This window comes from Lycorma delicatula, chromosome 7, assembly GCF_047948215.1.
Source record: "Lycorma delicatula isolate Av1 chromosome 7, ASM4794821v1, whole genome shotgun sequence".
Lineage (NCBI taxonomy): Eukaryota > Metazoa > Arthropoda > Insecta > Hemiptera > Fulgoridae > Lycorma > Lycorma delicatula.
In genome coordinates, this window is record NC_134461.1 from 134,894,904 (window position 1) to 134,915,353 (window position 20,450).

Genomic DNA, 20,450 nt, shown 5'->3' on the forward strand with positions numbered 1-20,450 from the left:
AAATGTTTTAAAGATGCATCATTCACCAAGTAAAAAAAATGGTATTTCTGGTGCCTAATGAATGTTTAAAACGACGTCACATGCAACAAAACTACATTACTGACAAATGGCTGTGAAATAAACAGATGTTACGGCGCTGTCACAATTTCAGTGATGAAAACCTATCGTCAAAAAGTATCCTCGTTTATTAATTTGAGGAAGAGTAAAAATTTGTACATAGGTAAATACTTGTAACGTTACAGAGTCTTATTCATATTGTATGGAAGACTATTACGTACGAAAAATCTTTTTCCTAACCCAATTAACATTCATCAAAATTTATTCTATAAATTATATAGAAGAGAAAATGAATAAAACTTATCTTCTTTATACACAATTGGAGAGACATGTATTGTGAAAGAGGAAATTCTTATCTTTCAATGTTACCTATAATGAATGAATCGCACTAATTAAAGCACATAAAATAAAAATAATATTTAAACAGATTTTTTTTATTATTTCTTAAAATGATGTTAATCGTGAAAATAATATGTAATGAAAAAGACCATTTAACTTAATCAAGAAGAAGAAGCTGTGTAATGTTAAAAGATTTTAACCAATGAAAAATCTGGAACATACAACGTAACGCTGTAGAAGCCATGTTGTTTCTTGTGAAAATGGCTGTTGTATTAGATATACAAGTGCTGGAGAGGCGAGTGCTGCATTGGCTGTATTTTTGATTTGTGATGTAAAATAAACTCTTTTAATTTATGTGTTGTGATTTATTGTGTTGCAATTGGACTTACATCTTTGCTGAGCAGCTGTGGAATTCTGATACATGAGGGAATCAATGCCCTACGTACTAGGCTAGGTAAGAGAGGGCAAATACCAGGAGGTTTAGCCTTCGTGTATCAAGTTTTGTTTTATAATTTTCGTAACATTTTGCTATTAGTATATAAAGAATATTTTCCTGAATTTATAATACATTTTGTTTGATTTCCTTTCAGTCTTTAACAGCCTGTTTTTAGTTCCTGACCTGATTTGATTTGTTGATGGGTGTTGTAAATGGGAACCAAGCGTTTTATTCGTTCGACAGTTTTATGTATAATTTTTCTGAAAACGCCTTGGTTTAAGAGGCTTTGAATACATAAGTGAATTTGTTATCGAAATTAAAGATAAAATTTTTATTTCTACGTGTTGTTGAACGTATACATTAGTGTTTTGGATATACGAGTAGCTTAACGATTACTCGATTTTTCGTGTAACCAAATGTCATGCAGTATTAATAAATTTAGTATTTACTGTTGATTTACATCATTAACAATTATTTTGTAGTTGAGCAATTTTCTTACCGATGTCGAGGATTTAGAAAAGCAATATCAACGTCGCTTGAAATTTCTGCAAATTACCAGCTGTAAGTATTAAATTATATTAATGTAAACTTTGCGGTTTTGTACCTTTTTAAAAGTAAAGTACTTGTTATTATATGATAGAGGGAGATGCATTTTTCAATGTGATTGAATGAATGAAAGGAAGTGTGAAAAATGAGTTTTATATGATTTGTATTCTCTGTTAAATAATTGTGGAAATATAAAATTTATTTTATTATTTAGTTGAGGTATTTTTTGTTATCTAATTTTGATTCGATGTACTTTTTTTAATTAAAACAATTTTATATTTATAATTTATAAGAATTTCTGTTAAATTTATAAAACAGTTTAATTGTTTTAATATCTATTGTGCATTTTAATTATTTATCTTTATTTTGAAAGATTATTTTGCGTATGGTGAGCCAGTTGTTTGTGGCTGTATTTTTGGTAAATTAAGATTTTGAGTATGCCCTGTTAGAGTAGATATGAATAAAAAATAAATACATATCCTAGGTATTGTGGTAAGTAATACGTAACCCAAATTCGTTTTTTTTTTTACTAATGTAGTTGAATATTCATTAATTTGAATTTTTAGTGGTAGTTCATGGTAATATTGTTACAAAAATAATTTGGTGATTTATTATGTAATAGAGCAGTTAATCTTTTCCAGGACTGTGTATCATGCAGGAATCTATTTGAATGAATTAAGGGATGATAAGGTTAATCCATTTTAGTTAATACTGGATACAGTGATAAATCATTGTTTGAAATTGAGTAGTGAATAAATTAAGAATTAATTAATTGTTTATCCTTCTCAATAGGAAAAGACTTTGTAAACATGTTCAAAGCTGTTTTGCTAGAAAGAGAAAAAATGTTTACATAATTTTGATATAAATGAGGGTTTTGTTTATAGGTTATGTATGCCCTTATGCAGGCTTAAAAAATCCTATTTATTCTTATTCTATGTAATGAAGCATTTTTAAGATGTGTTTTATGAAAAAAAGAAAAAGTAATTGAGAAGAAATAAATTCTTCTTGTAGGAGTTGTAAAGATCTAGATAATTTACCATTAGACAGCTTAAAATACTTTGTTACTGTAGTAAAAACTTTGTAATGGACTAATGAGCCTTAATTTAGGTTTTTTTATCTTTATCAGGGATTATTTATAAGTATTATGTCTTTTTGCCTATTCAGTTGTAACATTTTTACAGTTAGACTGTGAACATCAAAAACATGTAAATTAATAGAAAAGTTTAACGAGAAATTTATATGCATATTAACCTACTTAAGTAATTATAAGTAAATCCTGAAGTATTTAAAAATTACGAGGGAAGGAACAGTGCTGATTTTAATGATTTATTAAATTTAGTTGAAACAATTTTTGTTTAATTAATTGCTTTGTTTTATATATAATTCATTTAATTTCATTGTTTATTGTCACTGAGATAAGAGGTTCACATTTTGCCATCAATTTTTTTTTTTGTTATATATGTGTATCTGAGTCTTTTTAACATTATTAATTGTATTTAAGTTTATTTAATCCTTTTTTCATGTTATCAGTGTAATGAAAATCCTCATTTTCCTTAAACTGGTTAAATTGCATATTTTTTTTATGACTAGACAGTTGACCATTTAATCTTACATTCTTTAGAAATTGTTCTGAGAAATATGTTTTATTCTTCTGGTGTCAATTATTTTAAAAAAATTATTTTTACCCCCTTTTTGTATGTTAAACCTATTAAATTTTACCACTGGTAGTATATTCAGATTTGATTTGGTGTCATTAATAACTTTCCTTACCTTTTGATATATAAACTTCTGAACAAACATACATTACTGTGTCTGTTTCAGGTGTATTCTGCTCATGAAATATTTTATGAAAAAGGAAAAGAATATTTTGTATCATGTTAAAAAAGTAAAAGCAGTTGTGAACATTCTATGAGATTGATTTATTAATTTCTTGATGAAAATATTTTAAATTGAACATGTGGAATAACTTCTTTTACAAGTGCCATTTATCATTTGTATTTATTAGTCATATTTAAAAAATAAACATTTTTACAGTCAGACTGTGAACATCAAAAACATGTAAATTAATAGAAAAGTTTGACAAATTTATATGTATATTAACCTACTAAAGTAATACTTTTAAATACTTCAGAGATAATCCTGAATTATTTAAAAATTACTTGAGGGAAGAAACAGTGCTGTTTTTAATGATTTACTAAATTTAGTTGAACCAGTTTCTTTTATTGTTTTGCTTTATTAAATTCTTTTTGATAATTGCTACATATCCGCTCGAATTTTGTTTTCTTTCCACAACAAAATTTGTATACGTTTTATTTATTTTTTTACATAACTTCAATTCTTAGTATGTTATTTTTTAATTACGGTTCAAGTAATCTTTACTGTCTACTTTACAAAGATGTTTGGTGTTTATAATGTTATATAAAGTTCAAATAAAGAATTTGACAAATTCTTAATCCAGTATCACATATCCTTAATTGAAACTATTTATATATTAATGCACGATAAAATAATAAATGTAATAAAAAACTGAAATTGAAGGTTGAAGTCATTCTATGAAACATAAATAGCAAGTAAAATAATAAATAAGGATATAATTATAGAAAGAATAAAAATAAATTAAAGTAAAACATAAATAGCAAATAAAATATTAAATAAGGGTTCAATTATAAAATAATTAAATGAAAAGGGGAAAATATGAAATAAAAATGGCATATCCCATATTAAAACCATGAAACTTTGAATTGATGAATTGACACTAAAATTTTGTTTTCCAATTTCTGAGAAATACAGCATTCTGAATATATGGTACCTGAAAATAAATGTTCTTGTGTGTCATTGATAGTGCTATTCCAAACTTACGGCCAAACAACCTTGTTAGTACCCTGCTATTCTTATTGACTTGAAGAACATGAGGAACAACTGTGAATGTATAGTGTTATTACAAGGAAACATGCAAGTGTCGGTTAGACGCTCAAAACAGTGCTTTCTCACATGCGTTGCAGAAAACCATTTTCTTGAAATTTTAATGGTATGGCTAATCCACTATATCACCTTCTGACTTAATTTATTTGGAAAACTTAGAAGCACGGATTTTGGTGATAAAGAGAAAAACGGAACCATTTTGATAAAGACATTACTGCTTCAATACAGGCTTTTTTGTGATAATAGAAATCACTTTTTTGTGATAATAGAAAAGTGTAAAAAACTGGTGCTACTTTGGTGTGTGGTCTGCCATCATGCATACTGCCACAGTACAAGCTGTCCATGGTATACGTCTTACCGTTGTGTATATAATTGTAAATAATTTTTTTATTTAATGTTAATTAAACGAGGTTAGCAAGTGATCATTAGGCTAAGTTTGCTTAGGTTCTCTTGGTATACAAAGTTCAGTACACAGAAACGATGTTAGCTAACCAAACTTAACCTATCTGGAAGTGCATGATAAACTTTTAAAGTAAATATAACGACAAATATGTGCTAACATAGAGTTGGATTAATAATAATTTTCAGTCGACACATTTGAAGTAGACATGCTGTACTTGAATACTATATTATATTAAAGCCACACAGTGGGATAATGGCCAAAGTATTGATGTTGGTGTTATAAACCAATGTTTATTACTGTGTGATTTGAATTGCAAAATTTTATGATTGAGACTACATGGATTTTGTTTAACTTATAGCAGCTCCTGTGAGTTTATCTGATTGGGAAATTATCATGTTATAATGTAGTGGCAGTTTGTAATTTATGGCTACAGAAGTTTCAATTTATACAGGGGAGTCTTAAATCATTATTACTTACATTAAATTGTTGTTAATGCTTGTTATTAAATAATGGTTAATACTGTTTCCCTTCATTGCTATAATCCCATTTAATAAGCAATCTTTGATAACCTTGTTATTGCCTGATCTGAATACATGACCAAACTGTTTCATAATTGTTTAAAAATTATCAATAAACTCGCTTCTAATTATATACTTTATCCTTTCTCTTTTAGATGTTCTTTGAGATCTCCAAACATCATTTCAACTACCATTTATCTATTTGAATCCATTTATGTTATCTTTTGTTCAATGATCTTTTAAGTAATCTCTTTTGAAGGTAGAGTTGTCATAGATTCTAGTTGCAAAAAGAAAATTGAAAATTATTTAATTTACTTAGCAATACTGTAAACATTTTGTTTCTTTCTACCAAAGTCTCAGTTTTGCATGTATTTTCAACAGCCTCTTTCCTAATTTGAATAGAAGTTTGTGCAATAGTTTTCTGTTTGCAATATAATGAAAATGAATAACACCAGCTACATGTAGAGGTATTATATTTCTATTAACAATTATTGCTTTGTTATTTGTCTTTGTCAGGCAGAGCTGGTTCAAGACAAGAGATTAGATTTTAGGTATATATTTTTTCATCAAGGAAGAATTCATTTTTTTTTTTAAGGATAAAATTACACTCTGGTTTAGCTAACTTTCTTTTACCCCTTAAGATACCTCTCTGAGGTATCTGAATTTTTTTTAAATTCATATAAAACAAAAATTACATTTTACACCTCTATGGATAATTATGGTACTTAAAATTTAAAATCAAAGTAGTCAATCGGATTTCGGTGGAAAATGAACAGTCTCGATTAATTTTAATAAATGGTTATTTATATTTATTTATTTTATAAATATAACCACACTTAACCTACGCTTGCTTTGCTCGCTAACCTTGACTAATTAACAGTGTATTTTTTTAAGTATTTATTTAATAAATTCAGTAATTATTGCAATTATTTTTTATTTAAATAATCAAAACACTCCTGTTAATTAGTCAAGGTTAGCGAGCGTAGGTTAAGTTTGGTTAAATTATATTTATAAAATACCATTTATTAAAATGAATAAAGAGACTGTTTTGAATCAATGTTAAACTCTATATCGACCCATTTTCCACCGAAATCCGATTGACTACTTTGTATTTAAATAAAGCTGTAGCTGCGGTGGCGTTAATACGTAAGTACTAGAATTACTTTCAGTAGTACTTATGAAAAAATAAATCGCATTTATCAGTAGTAAATTTAAACTGTAAGTATGATTTTATAAGAAGTTAGATATATTTTATAAATTTTCCTTGAAGATATAAATTGTGACGTCCTGAAACAGTTTAAAACTTAAATATTTGTAGCTTTCACTAGAAGCAGATCTATAAATTCAGTGTTTTGGTACGTCTTTTGTAAAAAGTATTTTGTTGCGAAACAACTTTAATTTTGAGTAAAATAATGAGCTGTAGAATTATTTTGCTATTATCAGGTAAATGTAATTCCTGGATTTCTGTAGAGAGTAACATCATTACTATTCAAAAGGTACTGGTTTGGCTGATTTTGATGAAAGAAAATTAATATTAGTTTTGTTAGTGTGTGAGATATTACACACTATCTCATATTTAGTACTAGCTGCTGGAAATGAACGATGAATTTAGATTTCAACAGTTATTTAATTGCTCAGTTATTTAATTACCCCAACTGTTGTTAAACTCAAAATTTTTCTCTCTCACATCCTTTAATAAAATATTTTCTGAATATTTGTACCTGTTTATTGGATCAGAAATTGCCCTCACCCGACACTGTTTTTTCTCAGATTTTGTTATAATTTCTCTTTAAAAGTTTGTAATTAAAAGACCTTAAACTATCCTGTTAATTAATTTTCAAAGTTTTGTAGCACTATATTTCAAAAAACCTCCATTCCTTTCCTTACTAGCTTTCCTGTTTTGCTAATGTAAAGCGTTTCACTTAGCCCAGATTTTTTTTTAAGCATTTCTTTTCAATTTTTAGACTTACCTTTAATATTATGTAGCGAGTTTGGTTGATTCTGTTAAAAATTAATTTTGAGCGTTGTTTAAATTTTATGCATTACAATTTATTATTGTGTTATTTGAAAAATGTTTGCATTATTATTATAAGGATATATCAATTATGTAAGCAAGAAAGAGTTATAAAAATCTTACTTCGTTGTAAGTATGGGAAGGTGTCTGTAATATTTTTATTGCTGGTGAATTTGTGGATTATTCACTTTGTATCAAAAAATTTGATCAAAGTAAAATAACATTTAGTAAATCTATAGTAAATCAGTTAAAAAATAAAGGAGATTAAACAAAGATGAAATATCAAAGTAGCCACAAATTCAACTGAATATCATTTCATTTGATTTATTTTTTATTTATAAAAAATGTATAAGTTATTGAGATTTTATCAGTTTTATTTTATGATGGGAAAGTAAAAACTAATGTGCTGTATTTAAATTTTTTTATTGAAAAATTAAGAAAATGAATTTTTCATTTTCAATGAAAATTTTAGGAAAAAAGTAATTATATTAAATCTTATCTGTTAATTTTATTTTTGAACTGTACATTTTATATTGGAGAGAGGAGTTTCCTAATTCATGACAGAATCTCATGTGGCAAGACTGTCTAAAAGACATTAAATTATGCAAGCTATTTGTGGATGGCCCCTTTTAAAAAAATTTTGTGCAACTTTTAAGAAAAGGTGTGAATTAAATTTCGATATTTTAAGTAGATTTATCATTGTTAATGAAATATGAGCAGCTATTCACAATGGCATCTTTTTTAATTCATGTGCATCTTTATGTAGCAGTTAATTCTCATCTATTGTTATTGAATATAATATGAAAATAAATAAGGGTTTGTTTTTATTGGTTTTAACAGTTGGGCATTTATATTTTATATTAGGTAATTTGTGAATCTTCATGATTCTCAAAAAAAAAAAAAAACTTATTTGGTTAGAATAATTTTTAACTACACTTTAAAAAAATACCAAGTTATTTGAAAAATCTAGTAGTTTGTAATCATACTACCGCATCATTGGAACATTGACAACCTTCCTGTCTTCACTGATAAGTTCACAAATATAGGAAAACTCCTTCACTTCTTCAAACACTGTACCTGTATAAAACTTATGATAACCATCTTTTTTATCATTAAATTTTGAAGCTTTCTTATAATACTCTATTTCATAGTAGTTATAAGTGCTTTTCAATATTTTTATTTTTATTATTTAATGTTTATTGTATCGATAGTTTGAGGTCATTCAGATATAAACAGGATTTAACATTTATTATATACAGAATAAAGATACAAAAAATATTTATTGCTTTCTTATGAAGTCTCCCTGAAGTTCTACACATTTCCCCTCAGCTTTTGAATCGCTTCTCATATAAAAAGTTTGAAGTGTTTCAAGCCAATTGCACACAACTCCTTTACTTTGTAGTATTGGAATTTATGTTCTCCCAGTGCTTCCTTCACTGGCTCAAAGAAATCACAGGGGCATAAATCCGGAGTGTTCTGGGGTATGTTGTAAGGTTTCGCAGTAAATTTCATCCGGTTCATCTGAATGCTATAAGCTGTGCAAGTCCTGGCATTGTCATGAAGGATAATCGCATCTGCAATTGGGTAGCAGCACCTTTTGTTTCTATAGGCAGTTTTCATGTTCAACAGCTGACAATAGTTAGCAGCAGTTACAGTGCAACATGAGTTGGTGGTAGTATACTGCATTTGTGGTAAAAATAGACAAGCAATATGTCTTTCCAATGCAGTGCCAAATAATTTTTTGGCACTGCATAAAGTTATTTTCCTCTTGTTGAAATTAATTCAAGAATTGGGAAATTTCCTGTTTGGTGTGTTTCTGATTTTGAGTCAAAAAGTTTTTACCACCCTTTTGAAACTCAAGGTTCTTTATGATAATAGTTTTTTGTTTTCAAGACTGATGCCTAGTTGAAGCAGTTTCATAGACGTATTTCATCGATTTATTTCGGTAAGGTCACAGATAATGAACATTTTCATCTCGCACACTAGTCCTTGAATGCCTATTACGACTTTTTCTACAGCTTCACACCTTCTTTTAAATTTGTTGGCCTGAATTTTGGTACATGTTAATGTCATATCCCTGTTAAATTTGACATTAACCCTCTGCTTCAAACCGTATTTTGAGCTCAGAAAAATATGAATCTGTGTTTGGGCTTGAGTCAACTCTTAGAATCCAACATTTTTTGTGATAATGCAGCATATTGTGAATGATTGAAGTGATGTGGTTCCAACAGTAATATTACACAAACTATCAATCTGGGAAATTTTGACTAATCCGCTTTCGCAGATAAGATCATTTATGTGGTTTTGCAGTGCGGTAGTCAGAGACTTCAGTTGGTCTTCCAGAGTGATGGAGATCAGTCACACTTGTTCTGTTTGAATTAAACTGTTGCACTCATTTTTGTGTAAATTTCCCTCCTATTTCACACCCCTAATAGCAAAATATGATTACTGAACATTGCTCTTCTAACATACATGTTTCAAGTGGAGCTCGACATTCTGAAATTAACAAAAGAGGTTACATTTAGATTAATTATGATCGAACACCTGATTAAATGTGTTCCCAAGGTTGCCAACTTCGACCCACAAAAAGTTTCATTATTATTGAATGAACTGTTATTCCTCTTTATCAGTTTGCCTCGTTAATTATTGAGCATACCCCGTAGATTAAAAATATAGTTAACAATTAAAACATAGACAGAGTTTTATCATCTTAGTCGTAAGTATAAAAATTTGACAAATTAATAGTACGGTAAACATATCTCTTCATTATTTTTAATATTTTAATATATTTTTAATCTAGATTTTTCCATGAACATTCTTTCACAGATTTCTGTAAAGCAATAATTTGTTCGATATTTTACTAGTCTAAAAATTGACAAAGTTGTTTTTTTATAAAATAAAATGTTAACAGTACAGTACTGTGGACTGCTTTTCCACAGCAGTGGAAAAACTTTATTATGTGTTGCCTGTATGGTATGGCAAATATTTCACTTTTTCGTTTTAAAATTTCACTATCCATGTAAACGGTTGATTTTAATTACAGTTCCCATTTTATAAATAAATTTTGTCAAACTGTCTTTAACTGTGCTATTTTTTGATCATTTTTGAAAATAATCATTCCTGATTGAAATATGTATTGGAAAGTAATCAATAACAAAAAAAATCTGTCTAGAAAATTTGATCCTGAACCGGGTGAGAACAATGAAAAAAAAAACAAAGATTAGTTATAAAGTAGTAAAAAGGGGTATATATTTTTAATATTTACGTAAATCTCTTTTCTTGCATTTGTTTGAGTCGGCAAAACGTTTTAGTTTTTCATCAGTTTTTGAGGACAACCATTGATAATGAAATTAAATTACTTTTTTCTTGTTTAGCTTCTGGGAATCACTGTCAGGTATTACTTCAGAGGATGAATGAGGATGATATGTACGAGTAAGTGATGTGTAGTCTTGTATAGCTCAGGTAAACCATTCCTGAGATGTGTGGTTAATTGAAACCCAACCACCAAAGAACACCGGATCAGTATTCAAACCTGTATAAAAATAACTGCCTTTACTATGATTTGAACATTGGAACTCTTGACTTCAAAATCAGCTGATATGCGAAAACACATTCACCACTAGATCAACCCGGTGGGTTACTTAGATAACTTGGAAAGAGATAACATTACACTTTTCTCAAATTTTCTGTAATGTTATGAAGATATTATTAAATTGGAAAATGGTGTCATGATGCAGTTTCTGTACTTAGTAGTCCTGAATCTTCCAAACTGCTTTATTATTTCTTTGGACTTTTTTTTTACTATGAGAGTGATTTTGAATTGATATATATATATATATATAATAAATGTGTGTTTGTACCAAACTTGGTACACATATGACTTACGTGAAAAAAAGTATTTTGGAGTAAGACTTTCCTAGTATCCCTATGGGAGGTTGTGGAAAGGGGGTGACTTGTAAAAGTAATTGGAAATTACAGACACTGGTGTCGAATCCACAGTTTTTGGGGTTGCTATGCTGATTGGGTGACAGTCTAAATGATATTTAAGTCCAAGTATAATACAATCAGGCAATGCTGGGTAGGTAATCAGTTAGTTTATAAATAAACAAAATGTTTTGTTTTCAAAAGTTTGGGTGTTGTCACTATGGAAGTCTGTGAATGTTAAATAGTTTTATTTAATGTATAAAATCAAGCTGTTATGAAAAAATGTGTGTAATTTAGGTTGTCAATGTATATGTCTTAATTGGTTGTTTATTAGGTAAAATTACTTGTTTTTGTGGTTTAAGCATTTTTAGTAGGTTGTAATATCTAATGTGAATATGGATGAACATACTATTCACATGCATTTAAATATATTATTGATTTGCTTTAAACTTTCTTTCAGAACTTAGTAATTTCTTTGGATTTGATTACTATATAGGATTTTAAATACATGACTCATTTATAGGCAGCTTATACTCCAGGTTTGGTGGTACCGGGCAATGCTGGTAAATTCTAAGATGGTTATTAATTGAAACATAGCAACAAAGTAATACACGGACACTAAATATTGAATCTGTAACATTGCACATAGAAAAAAATTTGTGAAATATTTTAATAATATTAAATGCTTAATGAGACCATTGATAATGAGGCTGTGTTTAGGTTGGCTTAGTTATGGTTAGTATTAATTTTTTCTATTACCGAGTTAGGTTATTAAAAATATTTTTGTGCTCAACTCTTTTGTCCAACCGACTAACAAACACTTTATATGTGTTCATTAACTATTCAATATAAGCAACAGACTATATTGCATTGGTGTGATTTAAATTGATTATGTGATTTGAGACATGTGGTTCACAGAATTAAATACAATTGTTTTTTTTTTGTAAAGGCAAATGCAGTCAAGTTCTCATTTAAATATATTTATTTCTAGCCATAATGTGTATTGTTTATTAGTAGATTTATATGTAAACAGATATTTTTATGTGTGTATATTATTTGTTAACATTTATAAAGAATGGAATTTTTTTTTAATAATAAAGAGGTTTGCAGAGTAATAAATGAATAAAATATTAATCTTGTGACATTTATATAAATATAAGTAAATTTTAATTATAATTTTAATGTTATAGAGAGACACCTTTTGTATGAATGAGTTTTTTTTATTGGATGTAAAAGGATATTCTAAATGATTTATGAATGTGAATTAAAATTATTTTGCAAACGGCATTCAGATATTATATTACTCTTCAGAACCTTTCCCACATCAACAATTTTAGCATGCCAATTTTCATGCTGCTTCTATTCTTACAAAATGTTTCATTTGCAATGTAGACTGTGTGCAGTCTATAGTTTGATGAAATTAATTGTAAAATACAAAATATTTTAAAACTAAGTATCACAAAGCCTCACCTGAAGCAAATATTATCAAAATGTGGTTATGGTAGATTGGTTAAACAGGCTGTGCGCACTAAATTGAACAAGGCAGATTGTGTTGTAGAAGCTGTGAGAGAACCTCTACAACTTAAGTAGTTGTACTTAGATGGACATTCTGCTGTAAAGAGAATTTTATGATTACTACAATGTAAGGCCTGTAAATTAAAATGCTGCAGGCATTGAGTAACAAGAGTAGCAAATGCTATGAATTTTAATTTGCATGTGAATAGAATGGAAAATCAGTGATGTTTTACCTTTGTGCTGCTCCTATTAAGAAGGTGTGTTGACCAAAACCCAGCATGGTATACAGAAGAGTGTATACATGGAATTTTATAAAAAGTGAAAGTGAATGAGCCATTTTCTTTAATGAGGTTGCTCTTTATCATTATGTACCTAAGTATGCTTGAGAAATATCTGATGCTACAGCTATATATAACAAGCTATAGATAAAAATTTCACATTCCAGATTTTTATTTTGGTTTTTGCATGATTGTTCTTCTGATGTAACCACTAGATGTTTTTTTATGAGATTACGTAAAAAAAAATTGTCTATGCGTGCACCACATGGACACACACACACACATATATATATTTTTCTAAATTAAAAAATTATAAAAATAGAAACAAAATTAGCTTTTTTTATGAGGTTGTCTAAAATGTATTTATCATTTGGAGGCCAATCTTGAGATTACATTTATTATCACATACGCATAATTTTTTTTCAATGATCTGCCTTTTTCTGTCAACACCATAATCCTGTTGCTATAGAACCTGAGTGATGTCTGGTAAAAAATTGAGATGTGGATTTCATACGCATCTTTTGAAACTAACATTACCATTCAGGGAGTTCTGGAGGGACTGACTCATATAATAGTCTGACAGTGTCAGGTCCAGGCTATATGGTGGATCCACTTTTCATTACTCCTGATAAACTGCTTCACAAATTGCTTGATTCCATTACATTTCAGTAGAAATTTGTGGATGGAAATTTGATCTAGTAAATTTTTCTTTAGATCATGTAGCAAGCAAACCTCTAGATCCTTTTTGTAGACAACTTTCTCCAAATGGTTTTACACTATTTAGTTTGGGTCATTGGCAATGTTGTGACTGCTTCCTTGAATTTTCCATAATATGCTCTCGTATGCAAAAGGATCAATACTTTTTAGACTACCTATATATTATTCTGAACACAGGGAATTTTCGGTTTATTTCTATGTTGTGGATACACTACTTGACCCTTACACATTCTTTAAGTTGTCTGTGTAATTTGAGGTTATTGTTCTTTGGTTATATAAGAATTTTCTACCTATAATGTTTTATGAAAGTTAATTTAATTTTTTTTATTACAAAATCGTATTTCTGTTCTGCGTCTTGAATATACATCTAATAATGGACATAACTCCAAGAAAGTGTTCAAAAATTGTTTCTCTTTCTGAGCATACCAGTATGACAACAGTGAATAGCTTCTGAGTGTGGTGTAGGATTAGAGACAATAAATGATGCTATTTTAAAATGATCTAAGGATTGTTAAGATTCCTGACTCCTTGCATCTGAATGCAAAGCTAAAAATGACCAACTAAAAAGCAGATTTTAATACTGGCAATGTGCAAATATTATCTTGTGGGTTAAAACACATGCTAACTAGACCTGAGAGACCGGAAAGCTCAGATTTTTATGTTTGGGGGCTAAGGGTTTCATACATTAGAAAAACATCAGATGAAAATACATCACCGGCTCATATCCAACAATTTGTTAAACATTCTCAGAAAAAAAATGTTTTAGGATAGTTTCACATTTGAAGGTCCTTCATTACTTCTGTTAGATTGTATATTGAAAGTGATGGATATATTAAGATTCTGAAGGAAAGAGTTGTGACACAACTATAAAACAAATTCCCACATGATGATAGAGTGTTCTAACAAGATTTGGCATCACACCATGCTGCTAAAAAACGTGGAAAGATTTTTTGAAGAGCAAAGCAATATGCTCCCATGGCCAGGCAACTCTCCAAGACTTAATCTAATTGAAAATATTTGTGGAGTATTCAATAAAAGCCTCAAAAATGAATTTTTTCACAAAAATTGATCTCATTAAAGCAATAATATCAGTATGGTTTTGTGATGCAAAAAAAAATGTGTAGTACACTTGATGGCATATTATGTAAGTGAAGTGATTAAGAATAGAGGACATAATTAGTAGGACATTAATTAGTATAATTAATAGAGGACTAGATATTCTCACAAGTTGTACAGGTAAATTTTTTTTTTTTAAATTTAGTTTTTATTAAATAACATCTGTTTTCGGATTAATTTGCATGGTACACAGTATGTGTAATATATATAAACAAATCTTAACCACCAAAACATAGTAAACAAATTTTCACAGGATCTCATTCTATTCATTTCTATAATTACATCAAAATCAATTATTTTTAAAAAATGTTAAATTGCCTAAATTTTGCCTTTTATACTCCTGAAAGTTTGTTATGGACAAATACACAACTACTGCCCAGACATAAATTAAAAACATTGTATTTTCTTTTGTTCATAATATCATTGTTGGCAAACATAATAATTTATTATGTTTTTAATTAAATGATAATCGTCAAATGTAATTGGTGGTTCATCAGTTGATACTTCTGCTTAAATTTTTAAATGTAACATTTTTCAAGTATATCCATTTTTTTATCATTACAACAAACTTCCAGAATATCTAAATTATTTTCGCAATCACCAATACTACGTTCAGATTACAATAAATTGTCTGCCACATTAGATCTACCACCTTTTTTGTTCTTATAAACAATTTAATGTTCTGTAAACTTTTTTTAAATGGTTGTTACTTTTACCAATATAAATATTACATTTAATTTTATATATTCCTCTATTTCTATTTTTATTGTTCCTTAAATATTTTATAAGGTTGTAATTTGGTTTATATGTTTTTCTATATTTATTTTTGTCATTTATAGTAGTAGTCTTTTCTGTTATTTTATTTTTGTAATTTTATTTAAGGTATAAACTGTTACTAATTCAGTGTTATTTATCTGTTGTATTTTTGTAAAATTTTCATGATACTTTTTATTTTAATTTTTTTTTTTTAATAAATTTTTTCTATAATTTTATCATCAAAACTATTAAAAATGGTTTTATTTTATTAGTTATTTTTTGAGCTTATTTTTATGGTTTTTTGTATTGCTTTAAGTAGCTCTAAATACCAGGTTTATAAACATTTGGTTAATAGAATCATATCTCAAGACATTGCCGTGGAATTTGTAATTGCCTAATTCAGAAATCTACTGCTGTCTTTAAAACATATTTGTGATGTGTGGTGGGCACTTTTTAAAAGGGGTGCCTGGCATTTGAAAGGGGACGTTAAGCCATAAGTCTTAATAACAGAATTTATGTTCCTTTAATATACTGTTTCTTATTTTTTTATTCTGAAAACATTAAGATTAATTTATTTCATGTTTTTATAACAGTTAGTAAACATGAGGGTGCATGATTATTACTAGTGCTTAAAGGGTTACCATTCTTGTTGGTGCTGAGATTTATTAAAGCAGTATTTTTGATTAATAGTTACGAGATTGGAATGCAAGCATTGGTAAAGGGGAAATATAGTAGGTGAATATGGGCTGGGCAAAAGGAATGAAAGAGGAAACTGACTTAAAGAGTTTTGCATGAAGTATAATTTAGTAATTGCCAACACCCAGTTTAAAAATCATAATAGAAGAATATACACTCGGAAAAAGCCAGGCGATACTGCAAGGTATTAGATAGATTATATCACGGTTAAGCAAAGATTTGGGAATCAACTGCAAAGCTTACCCTGGAGCAGACATTGATAGCGACCATAATTTAGTGATAATGAAATGTATATTAGGGTTTAAAAACCTGAAGAAAAGGTGTCAGATGAATCTGTGGAATTTAGAGAAGCTTGAGGAAGAGGAGGTAAAGCAGAATTTTGAGGAGAACATCGCAAGAGGTCTGAGTAAAAAAGATAAGATAGAAAATGTAGAAGAAGAATGGGAGAATGTTTAAAAGGAAATTCTTAAATCAACAGAAGCGAACTTAGGCGGAACAAAGAGAACGGGTAGAAAACCTTGGGTATCAGAAGATATATTGCAGCTGATGAATGAACGTAGAAAATATAAGAATGCTAGTGATGAAGAAAGTAAAAGGAACTATCAACAATTAAGAAATACCATAAACAGAAAGTGCAAACTGGCGAAAGAAGAGTGGATTAAAGAAAAGTGTTCAGAAGTGGAAAGAGAAATGAACATTGGTAAAGTAGACAGAGCATACAGGAAAGTTAAGGAAAATTATGGGGTACATAAATTAAAATCCAATAATGTTGTTAAACATGGTACGCCGATTTATAATATGAAAGGTAAAGTTGATAGGTGGGTAGAATATATTGAAGAGTGATACGGAGGAAATGAACTAGAAAATGGTGTTATAGAGGATGAAGAGGATGAAATGGGAGAAATAATACTGAGATCTGAATTTAAGAGAGCATTAAAAGATTTAAATGGCAGAAAGGCTCCTGGAATATACGGAATACCTGTAGAATTACTGCGCAGTGCATGTGAGGAAGCGATTGATAGATTATACAAACTGGTGTGTAATATTTATGAAAAGGGGGAAGTTCTGTCAGACTTCAAAAAAATGTGTTATACTCATGATACCAAAGAAAGCAGGAGCAGATAAATTTGAAGAAAACAGAACAATTAGAACAACTAGTCATGCATCAAAAATCTTAACTAGAATTCTATACAGAAGAATTGAGAGGAGAGTGGAAGAAGTGTTAGGAGAGGACCAATTTGGTTTCAGAAAAAGTATAGGGACAAGGGAAGCAATTTTAGACCTCAGATTAATAGTAGAAGGAAGATTAAAGAAGAACAAACCAACATACTTGGCATTTATAGACCTAGAAAAGGCATTCGATAACGTAGACTGGAATAAAATGTTCTGCATTTTAAAAAAATTAGGGTTCAAATACAGTGATAGAACGATTGCTAACATTTACAGGAACCAAACAGCAACAGCAATAATTGAAGAACATAAGAAAGGGAGTCTGACAAAGATGTTCCCTATCCCCATTATTTTTTAATCTTTACATAGAACTAGCAGTTAATGATGGTAAAGAACAATTTAGATTCGGAGTAACAGTACAAGGTGAAAAGATAAAGATGCTATGATTTGCTGATGATGTAGTAATTCTAGGTGAGAGTAAAAGGGATTTAGAAGAAACAATGAATGGCATGGATGAAGTCCAATGCAAGAACTACCACATGAAAATAAATAAGAACAAAAGGAAAACAATGAAATTAGTAAAAATAATAAAGATTATTATTTAAATAATAAAGGAGAAAAGATTACGGAGGTAGAGGAATTCTGTTATTTGGGAAGTAGAATTACTAAAGATGGACACAGCAGGAGCGATATAAAATGCTGAATAGCACAGGCGAAACGAGCCTTCAGTCAGAAATATAATTTGTTTATATAAAAAATTAACTTAAATGTCAGGAAAAGATTGTTGAAAGTATATGTTTGGAGCATTGCTTTATATGAAAGTGAAACTTGGACGATTGGAGTACTTGAGAAGAAAAGATTAGAAGCTTTTAAAATGTGGTGCTATAGGAGAATGTTAAAAATCAGATGAGTGGATAAAGTGACAAATGAAGAGGTGTTGCGGCAAATAAATGAAGAAAGAAGCATTTGGAAAAATATAGCTAAAAGAAGGGACAGACTTATAGGCCACATATTAAGGCATCCTGGTATAGTTGCTTTAATGTTGGAGGGACAGGTAGAAGGAAAAAATTGTGCAGGCAGGCAACGTTTGGAATATGTAAAACAAATTGTTAGGGATGTAGGATGTAGGGGGTATACCGAAATGAAACGACTCTCACTAGATAGGAAATCTTGGAGAGCTGCATCAAACCGGTCAAATGACTGAAGACAAAAAAAAATTTTTTTTATTATGAAGTTGTATAAAGCGTAATTCAGTTATATTTCCATTTAAAATAAATTGATTACTTCTGTTCCCTACCTCCCATTTCAGGACTAAACAACCTATGTGCAATAGTCCCTTTCCCCCCTCTCTCTCTGTTTTTTTTATGTTTTAATGGTATCTCTGTATATGACACCAATTACTTTAATATAAACCGTAGCTATTCCAAAGAATAATCATTTTTTGCTGTGATTACTAGGGAAGTGGCTGTGTTGATTTATTATTAACTAATTCATTGAGAAAATATACTATTGCTCATCAGTATTTCAGCCCCCACTGAAGTGGAAGTGATGTCACTTTAGTAGTGACTGACTAATATTCACTTCGCCTGTAATGAAAATAATTTTCTTTTCAGATATAATAAATATTTAGCTTATACTACTATCTCTTTAAAAACATTATGTAATATTTAAAAAATGTTTTATTAATTTATTTTTGAGATAAAATAAATAAATTTATATGAATGAAATTAATTAATTTCCAATAAACACAGAGAATCTTTAAAGAAATACTTTTAATGAACTTATATTTTATTTTATTGAAAAAAGTATTTCAATAAACTTTTCTTTATTGATAAAAGTGTGCTTTTTTATTGCGAAAATGTAGAAACAAATGAATCTGATGTTTTTGTTATGCTCTGGCCTTAGCTGACCGGTGTAAAACTTTATTACATAAACACAGTTTTATTTTGAGCAACATTATAGTGGCTTTATATTAAAATATTAGTAAGTTTTTAATTTTTTTTTACCAACTAATATATAGAAATAATGTTGGATTGTTAAAAAGTATGCAACACAATAACAGCAGGTTAATTTCAGCAAAAGCAAGGTTATATAGCTATAAATATTCACAATAAAGGAGTTGTATTGGGATAGTTGTTACCTGATTAATAAATTATTGAACAGATAACCAAATTTAACTTCTTTCATATTGTAAAATTGTAGAACAGATGAACTACAGAGTAGCCAAAGCCAGTCAATTTTTTTTTATTGAGAATAATAAGGAAAAAAAGGAGTTCAATAAGATATAAAGTGAAAGCATATTTTAATATCGATTTTATGCCTATACTTCTTGAGTGTTGGAGATCTTGTGTTCTGTATGTTATAAGAATAGATAAACAAATGCACTGTTGTTTTAAGGAAGAATGTCATAAAAAAAAGAAAAAAGAGTAGAATCAGAAATAATATTATTAGAGAAGAGTTAAGTAGGTTTATTGGAGAGAAAAGTATAAGTCTGTATAAACATCTTGTCAGTTGTATGAATCCCAAATACCCAGATGATTCCTAGAGGCAGGACTAGATGGAAAGTGAGGACACAGCTCTAGGATAGACAGGGAAGTGCATAAGTGCGTATTCATTTACATAGACAGGGAGTATCTAGGAGGAATAAGAACCTGAGAGATGTTAGAAGAATGGCTGAGAACAGTAAACTGTAGATTAAGTCGATGAGAAAATCTGATTAATAGGAAAATAAGTTACTTGTTCAGTAAAAATGTAGGATTTTATTGATCGCATTTTTCATGATTTATTGATCACATTTTTCATGATTAGCATCTATTTCATGATATGGAATGTACTAGATTTAAATTAACTGTTCCCCTTCCATTGTTTTATATATTTTTCCTATCACATGGATGTGATGCTAAAAAAATAATGATTATAGTAGTAATAATAGTATACTTCATTTGAAATTGTTTACATTTAAACAAAAACGATTTACTATGGAAAAGTTTTATTGTTGCTATAGTTATTTTACTTTTTTGTTCTGTTTTGAACTGTTGGCCAA

General features: G+C 28.9%; 1 protein-coding gene across 10 annotated transcripts in view; it reads left to right on the plus strand.

Annotated features, from left to right (window-relative positions):
* Window positions 1-608: 608 nt before the first annotated feature.
* Window positions 609-20,450, plus strand: part of LOC142328448 (uncharacterized) — a 191,911-nt gene continuing 172,069 nt past the window's right edge. For 8 of the 10 annotated variants that reach the window (XM_075372225.1, XM_075372218.1, XM_075372220.1 and 5 more), the window contains exon 1: window positions 610-850. The gene's annotated coding sequence lies outside the window, so the exon portion shown is untranslated. Of the gene's footprint in view, window positions 851-1,314; window positions 1,394-20,450 lie in introns of all 10 variants that reach the window. The other 2 variants (XM_075372219.1, XM_075372223.1) reach the window with 2 other exon arrangements.